Raw genomic sequence first — 9,556 nt, forward strand, 5'->3', positions numbered from 1 at the left:
AAAGACAGCAGTGTGTGTGAGAGAGAGAGAGAAAGACAGCAGTGTGTGTGAGAGAGAGAGAGAGAAAGACAGCAGTGTGTGAGAGAGAGAGAGAGAGAGAGAGAAAGACAGCAGTGTGTGTGAGAGAGAGAGAGAGAGAGAGAGAGAGAGAAAGACAGCAGTGTGTGTGAGAGAGAGAGAGAGAGAGAGAGAGAGAGAGAGAGAAAGACAGCAGTGTGTGTGAGAGAGAGAGAGAGAGCGAGAAAGACAGCAGTGTCTGTGTGAGAGAGGGAGAGAGAGAGAGAAAGACAGCAGTGTGTGTGTGAGAGAGGGAGAGGGAGAGAGAGAGAAAGACAGCAGTGTGTGTGTGTGAGAGAGGAAGAAAGACAGCAGTGTGTGTGTGAGAGAGAGAGAAAGACAGCAGTGTGGGTGTGAGAGAGAGAGAGAGAGAGAGAGAGAGAGAGAGAGAGAGAGAGAGAGAGAGAGAGAGAGAAAGACAGCAGTGTGGGTGTGATAGAGGAAGAGAGAGAGAGAGAGAAAGACAGCAGTGTGGGTGTGAGAGAGGAAGAGAGAGAGAGAGAGAGAGAGAGAGAGAGAGAGAGAGAGAGAAAGACAGCAGTGTGGGTGTGATAGAGGAAGAGAGAGAGAGAGAGAAAGACAGCAGTGTGGGTGTGAGAGAGGAAGAGAGAGAGAGAGAGAGAGAGAGAGAGAGAGAGAGAGAGAAAGACAGCAGTGTGGGTGTGATAGAGGAAGAGAGAGAGAGAGAGAAAGACAGCAGTGTGGGTGTGAGAGAGGAAGAGAGAGAGAGAGAGGGAGAAAGACAGCAGTGTGGGTGTGAGAGAGGAAGAGAGAGAGAGAGAGAAAGACAGCAGTGTGTGTGTGAGAGAGGAAGAGAGAGAGAGAGAGAAAGACAGCAGTGTGTGTGTGAGAGAGAGAGAGAGAGAGAGAGAGGGAGAAAGACAGCAGTGTGGGTGTGATAGAGGAAGAGAGAGAGAGAGAGAAAGACAGCAGTGTGGGTGTGAGAGAGAGAGAGAGAGAGAGAGAGAGAGAGAGAGAGAGAGAGAGAGAGAGAGAGAGAGAGAAAGACAGCAGTGTGGGTGTGATAGAGGAAGAGAGAGAGAGAGAGAAAGACAGCAGTGTGGGTGTGAGAGAGGAAGAGAGAGAGAGAGAGAAAGACAGCAGTGTGTGTGTGAAAGAGGAAGAGAGACCAGTGTGTGTGAGAGAGAGAGGGAGAGGAAGAGAGACAGCAGCATGTGTGAGAAAGGGAGTACAGTGAGCAGTGTGTTTGTGGACACTGGGCACATAAATCCTCTCGTTATCAGCCCCTCACTGAGGAAGTTGACCACAAAGCCGTGTTGTTTGGTTTGGGAGAACAGACAGACAACACTGCTGGACAAATGTTGGCAAAAACATCCCACTAGGCACAAACTGGTTGAATCTGTGATGACATTGAATCAATGTGGAAAACTGATTGGATTTGAGAGAGGAAAAAAATCAGCGTAAGGGCATGTATTTTTTTCACCCAATTTTTTTACCCAAATCCAATGACATTTTGGCAATTTTGATTGATTTCAAGTCGAATTCACATTAGTTGACAACTCAACCAAATATATATTCAAACTAGACGTTGAACTGACGTCTGTGCCCAGTGGGATGACAGACAGAAAGAAGCACAACACTTTATCCCTGCCCAAACAATAACAGAACACAATCCCTATCACCATGGGAACAGAAACATGTATATTCACCTGGTTTTCACTCCAATAAAACCTTAATAGGTCTTAATCATACTAGCGTCCTGTCCAGGGGATGTACTTGTACATCAAGCTTCCTCACGCTACAAAAACAGGACATAGGACCTAAGAGGACAGGAGACTGGCCCATAGGGGCATGTTAGGGCCTTTCCGGTTCAGACAAGGCAGAACTTACTTTACTTAGTCATGTAAGCAATGATGACTGAACTCTGTTTTATATTTGGCAAACCCTCTTCTTGTGTGTAAGTTATTGTGTGTAAGTTAGTTTGTAACAACAATACAAATCATGTGACACCATCAAAGGAGCCTTAGAACTTCTAGTGTCAGATTGGTGAGAGAGAAGTTTCAGAACAGAATAGCAGTTAGTAGTCCCTAGTGGTATGAGTCACACCTACTATGGAAACACCCATATGATTTCTGTTACATCTCTTCCTCCTGGAACCTCAGGACCCATGTCCACAAAACAATCATACCCCTGTAAATAAAATGTGCCAAATTCGTAAGTAGATTTCACAATGTGTAAAAACTTTATGGTTATGCAATCTGAGATGATTCAGTTGATCTGTGTGTGGTAACTGTACTATGGCATAGTGGGTTTTTATTTTATTTTTGTGTGCTCCGTTACATAGTGAATATGAAGTGTCATATCTAGGTTGTCCCTAGAAACAATAGGGTTTAGTTGTGTTCAATAGTACTACAGTATAACTCACTGTGTTCTGAAGGGGAGAAGGCGCCCTCTTCTGGAAACACTGTGCAAGTGCATCACTTAGCTACTGTTCGGTACCTACAGGCCAACCAAGCAACCTATCCTTTCTACAAGAGCCATCTATATAGCCCCTGCCCCATTCACACACAGGAGAAAGCAGGCAGTAACAGAAAACCATCTGTGCAACATTTTTGCAACAACCCCGTGTCCAGCCACACAGTCCCCTAATCCCTAAAACTGTTCTACTTAAAACCCCTTCACACAGTCCCCTGCTCCCCAACACTGTACTTAAAACTAATTCACTCAAACTAATTATCCACCCATCCATCCCAGGCCAGGCCAGGCTCAGACCTGCTTAGCCTGAATGTAAGCCACCAGAGAGGGGTGCAACAGGGTAGTACAACACGCCTGACTGCTGGTAGTTCTAAGACCTGAACAGAATTCTGGTGGTTATTTTCTGGTGCATTCAACGGCGCATGCTTGCTAACTCATTTTTGATTGGCAATTACGATGATGCGGCCTCTGCAGAAGTCTTGCGCGTCGCTGAACAGCGCACTGAGCGCAGTTGAGAAGTTGTCAAGGAAGTGAGTTTGTGTTTAAACAAGACCTCACACCATCACCTACCGTCAACCAATCATGTCAATGCACAGCTATACGGAGTCCTCCACATTGTTACAAATTTTGGGAAGGCCACCGGCAATGTGGTTCAGAGCTAAATTTGGCCTCTGCATGCCTCCACAGGCTCCGCGATTGCGCAACACCATCCATCTGGCGCCTCTGACCACATGTTCGGATCAATCATAAATTGTATTTCAGTGAGTAAAGTGGGTCAAATGGGGGAGCAGAGGGAGAGTCTACATTCCAAATGGCACCCTATTCCCTATGTAGTGCACCCTATTTCTTATGTAGTGCACCCTAAGGGCTCTGGTCAAAAGTAGGGCACTATAACAGACAATTTATGCTTGATCTGAAAATGTGGTCAAAGGTGCCATATGGATGGTGTTGCACAATCGCGGAGTCTCTGGAGGCATGCAGAGGCCACATTCAAATCAAATGTATTTATATAGCTCTTCTTACATCAGCTGATATATCAAAGTGCTGTACAATAACCCAGCCTAAAACCCCAAACAGCAAGCAATGCAGATGTAGAAGCACGGTGGCTAGGAAAAACTCCCTAGAAAGGCCAAAACCTAGGAAGAAACCTAGAGAGGAACCATGCTATGAGGGGTGGCCAGTCCTCTTCTGGCTGTGCCGGGTGGAGATTATAACAGAACATGGCCAAGATGTTCAAATATTCATAAATGACCAGCATGGTCAAATAATAATAATCACAGGAGTTGTCGAGGGTGCAGCAAGCCAGCACCTCAGGAGTAAATGTCAGTTGGCTTTTCATAGCCGATCATTAAGAGTATCTCTACCGCTCCTGCTGTCTCTAGAGAGTTGAAAACAGCAGGTCTGGGACAGGTAGCACGTCCAGTGAACAGGTCACGGTTCCATAGCCGCAGGCAGAACAGTTGAAACTGGAGCAGCAGCACGGCCATAGGACTGGGGACAGCAAGGAGTCATCATGCCAGGTAGTCCTGAGGCATGGTCCTAGGGCTTAGGTCCTCCGAGAGAGAGAATGAAAGAGAGAATTAGAGAGAGCATACTTAAATTCACACAGGACAACGGATAAGAACGGAGAAGTACTCCAGATATAACAGACTGACCCTAGCCCCCCGACACATTAACTACTGCAGCATAAATACTGGAGGCTGAGACAGGAGGGGTCAGGAGACACTGTGGCCCCATCCGATGATACCCCCGGACAGGGCCAAACAGGCAGGATATAACCTCACCCACTTTGCCAAAGCACAGCCCCCACACCACTAGAGGGATATCTTCAACCACCAACTTACCATCCTGAAACAAGGCCGAGTATAGCCCACAAAGATCTCCGCCACGGCACAACCCAAGGGGGGGGGGTGCCAACCCAGACAAGAAGATCACGTCAGTGACTCAACCCACTCATGTGACGCACCCCTCCTAGGGACGGCATGGAAGAGCACCAGTAAGCCAGTGACTCAGCAGAGAAACAAGCAGAGAATCCCAGTGGAGAGAGGGGAACAGGCCAGGCAGAGACAGCAAGGGCGGTTCGTTGCTCCAGAGCCTTTCCGTTCACCTTCACACTCCTGGGCCAGACTACACTCAATCATATGACCTACTGAAGAGATGAGTCTTCAGTAAAGACTTAAAGGTTGAGACCGAGTCTGCATCTCTCACATGGGTAGGCAGACCATTCCATAAAAATGGAGCTCTATAGGAGAAAGCCCTGCCTCCAGCTGTTTGCTTATAAATTCTAGGGACAATTAGGAGGTCTGAGTCTTGTGACTGTAGCGTACGTGTAGGTATGTACGGCAGGGCCAAATCGGAAAGATAGGTAGGAGCAAGCCCATGTAATGCTTTGTAGGTTAGCAGAAACCTTGAAATCAGCCCTTGCCTTAACAGGAAGCCAGTGTAGGGAGGCTAGCACTGGAGTAATATGATACATTTTTTTTGTTCTAGTCAGGATTCTAGCAGCCGTATTTAGCACTAACTGAAGTTTATTTAGTGCTTTATCCGGGTAGCCGGAAAGTAGAGCATTGCAGTAGTCTAACCTAGAAGTAACAAAAGCATGGATGAATTTTTCTGCATCATTTTTGGACAGAAAGTTTCTGATTTTTGCAATGTTACGTAGATGGAAAAAAGCTGTCCTTGAAACAGTCTTGATATGTTTGTCAAAAGAGAGATCAGGGTCCAGAGTAACACAGAGGTCCTTCACAGTTTTATTTGAGACGACTGTACAACCATCAAGATTAATTGTCAGATTCAACAGAAGATCTCTTTGTTTCTTCGGACCTAGAACAAGCATCTCTGTTTTGTCCGAGTTTAAAAGTAGAAAGTTTGCAGCCATCCACTTCCCTATGTCTGAAACACAGGCTTCTAGCGAGGGCAATTTTGGGGCTTCACCATGTTTCATTGAAATGTACAGTTGTGTGTCACCTGCATAGCAGTGAAAGTTAACATTATGTTTTCGAATGACATCCCCAAGAGGTAAAATATATAGTGAAAACAATAGTGGTCCTAAAACGGAACCTTGAGGAACACCGAAATGTACAATTGATTTGTCAGAGGACAAACCATTCACAGAGACAAACTGATATCTTTCCGACAGATAAGATCTAAACCAGGCCAGAACTTGTCCGTGTAGACCAATTTGGGTTTCCAATCTCTCCAAAAGAATGTGGTGATCGAAAATACATTGAGTTCCATACTGCATCCCTGTATAAAGACAAACTCACTTCCTTGACAACTTCCTTCACAACAGCTCTGCGCTGCTCTGCGAAGCGCAAGAAGTATGAATGCCCTGACTTCTGCAGAGCACATATCACCGTAAATGCTGCACTGCCAATGCAGATGTGAGATTGACCGTATAGCGCTTTTAAAGGGAATAGGGTGCCATTTGGGATGTAGCCAACAGCTTGACACCTGGCTGCACTGATCCCTGTTCATATGGAAATATATAGCAGTCAGGGCACGGATAACAGGCATCATTTAATTTATCCCTGAGTCATACTGAGACTGAGCTAACAGAACATCACATCATTTAACATCACATAACACATTTATGGTAGTCATAGCTACTGTCAGAACTAACTAAACCATGTTCATATGCAAATATGGAAGTTATTCACAGGGCTAAAATATACACTGTTTCCCAATTAGTCAGACATAATATCACATAGTTTAAACTATAGCATATGGAAATATGCCAGTTAGTCAGGGGGCAGTTAACACACACCATGATGCTCAGCCTCAGTGCATTTTGCAATGAGTCATACTGTGTCTCACACACACACTTACTAGCAGTATGTTATATCCAGAGACATACAGTATAATGCTGTGGATGGCTTCACTCAGCTGGCCAGAGAAAACTCATGCAGTTCCCATCATATTACACGATAACAAATTGTGTTTTATTACAGATCCGAAATAACTTGACATGTATCTAGCAGCATACATCTTCATTTCAAATCTTGTGATTCCTATTGTTATAACATTTCTTGAAAAAATACAATGGAAAATATATATATCTGAAAAGTTGAGGTTCAGAAAGAGATCGGTGACAGTTGGTAGGAAATCTGAGGTGAGAGTTGTGATGAAGATAACAGCAGAAACATTGTGCAAGAGATGAGATAAAATATTAAACAAGAGCAGCACAGTCATGTACAGTCTACGGGTGATCCAGTCAGGGTGATGTTCAGTCTACGGGTGATCCAGTCAGGGTGATGTACCGTCTATGGGTGATGTACAGTCTACGGGTGATCCAGTCAGGGTGAAGTACAGTCTATAGGTGACACAGTCAGGGTGATGTACAGTCCACGGGTGACACAGTCAGGGTGATGTTCAGTCTACGGGTGACACAGTCAGGGTGATGTTCAGTCTACGGGTGACACAGTCAGGGTGATGTACAGTCTACGGGTGACACAGTCAGGGTGATGTTCAGTCTACAGGTGATCCAGTCAGGGTGAAGTACAGTCTATGGGTGATGTACAGTCTACGGGTGACACAGTCAGGGTGATGTACAGTCTACGGGTGACACAGTCAGGGTGATGTACAGTCTATGGGTGACACAGTCAGGGTGATGTACAGTCTATGGGTGATGTACAGTCCACGGGTGACACAGTCAGGGTGATGTACAGTCTACGGGTGACACAGTCAGGGTGATGTACAGTCTATGGGTTATACAGTCAGGGTGATGTACAGTCTATGGGTGACACAGTCAGGGTGATGTACAGTCTATGGGTTATACAGCAAAAGAAGAAACTAGGTAGGTGTGGTCAGAAGTATGCAGACGTGGGATACGTCCCAAATGGCTCTCTATTCCCTATATAGTGTGTTTGTTTTTTTACCAGGATCCATAGGGCTGTGGTCAAAAGTAGTCCGCTATAAAGGGAATAGGGTTCCATTTGGGACAGAGACTTGGTGTACACCAGCCCAAGGACGTAATAAAAAGAGGACTGTATTTGACCTTAACTAACAGCCCTGTCTAACACACACTGGGCTGGCTCAGACTAAAAAACGACATATTGTTTGGGAGAAAACTCCCAAAAGATCACTGGGGTTTAGAATGCTATGGCTGCTATGGGGTGAGATACAATTAAAATACCAACAATATTAGGAAACATAAAATGTAATAATGTAGTTATTTAAGCCGTGTAAATATGAAGATGTATAATGAGATTATACTCTCATAGAGTACATGTAAGCCTATGTAACCCTATACGTGACCGTTCCTTGAACTGGTACTGGGCCTCAAGATTTCGGGTGCAATCTGCACTAGTGCCCACTCAGAAACCAGTGCAGAGACAACAGGACTTTGACAAGCCAAACAGTGGTTAACACAATGAAGGCTGCATGTTTCACTATCAGTCATTAACCTCTCCTGTCCAAATATGTCTCAGTGGTTAATAATCTAATATTTCAATAGCCGATCTCATCAAAACACAAACAGAACAATGACCAGTGCCAAACTAAAGAGAATGATCAAAAGTATATCTTGTAGTGTTTGATTATAGCGAGCAAACAGCACAGTGTACTCTGCATCTACAGTATAACGATAAGGATGCTTGGTGAGCCAGCAGCATAGCCTGGTAGACCAGACTGAATGCTGCACTCACAATGGTTCAATCTGGTTTAAACCAGGCTATTTCCAGCAAGCTCTCTGACCAACTATAGGAGAATGATCAAAATAAATAATCAAAAGTGACATATTGTATTGCAGCTTGCTTGATCAAACAAGGTTTCCTCTTTCCATCTATCCTAAGGATGATAATGCACGGTGAGCTAGCGGGCTCTCAGACCAGCTGTAGGAGATATAGGAGCAGCATGGCGGCGAGATCAACAGAAGAGAGAAGAGACGGAGGAACTTAATGAGGTATGAGTAGAGATAACTTGGTGACCCTTGTCCATTCAGTCTGCAGCCTTAATGGAGGCTAGGGCCATAGGGATAAAAGCTATATTATATGGCAGGTACTGAACTGTCAGAGGGAATGACATTTAGAGAAGCAGAAAGGAAAAATAAAGAGTTTAAAAAGTATGGCTCACAGCGATGGGGGAGACGGAAGGTACATCTCATATACACACACAGGTCTGACCAGTTTCCTCATGGATTGGAACTGTTATGTTATATTTCCGAGCATCTAGTAAAGCAACAATAATGAGTATTAATAACTGGAGTGAAGTAGATTGAAAATGGTGTTTTGGAACATGTTGGCAGTATGTGAAGCTCTGTGGCTCTGAAACTAACAGCTGGAGATAAAAACTGCAACAAGCAACCATTTCATTTCACTTGGAAGTATGATGTCATCATTTGAAGAATGCCAACATATTTAACTAGATTACTGAGGTATTGACGTGTTTGTCCTCTCTCCGTTTCCCTCTGTCCTACCATTAGGTCTAGGCCGTTTCCCTCTGTCCTACCATTAGGTCTAGGCCGTTTCCCTCTGTCCTACCATTAGGTCTAGGCCGTTTCCCTCTGTCCTACCATTAGGTCTAGGCCGTGTCCCTCTGTCCTACCATTAGGTCTAGGCCGTTTCCCTCTGTCCTACCATTAGGTCTAGGCCGTTTCCCTCTGTCCTACCATTAGGTCTAGGCCGTTTCCCTCTGTCCTACCATTAGGTCTAGGCCGTTTCCCTCTGTCCTACCATTAGGTCTAGGCCGTGTCCCTCTGTCCTACCATTAGGTCTAGGCCGTGTCCCTCTGTCCTACCATTAGGTCTAGGCCGTTTCCCTCTGTCCTACCATTAGGTCTAGGCCGTTTCCCTCTGTCCTACCATTAGGTCTAGGCCGTTTCCCTCTGTCCTACCGTTAGGTCTAGGCCGTGTCCCGAATGTCACTCTATTCCCTTTATAGTGTGGTACTTTTGACCATAGGGCACTATATAGGGAAATGGGGTGCCATTCGGGACACTCATATTCAACCCTTCTGTCGTGCGTAAAATGTCATCTCATGTAGGTAAGTGGTCCGTTTAACATTTATGAAACGTAACAGCAACTGCAATTTATTGAATTTCTCTACTAGAGTGAGAATCTCCATGA

This window comes from Salvelinus namaycush, chromosome 17 (genome assembly GCF_016432855.1).
Source record: "Salvelinus namaycush isolate Seneca chromosome 17, SaNama_1.0, whole genome shotgun sequence".
In the NCBI taxonomy this organism is placed as follows: Eukaryota; Metazoa; Chordata; class Actinopteri; order Salmoniformes; family Salmonidae; genus Salvelinus; species Salvelinus namaycush.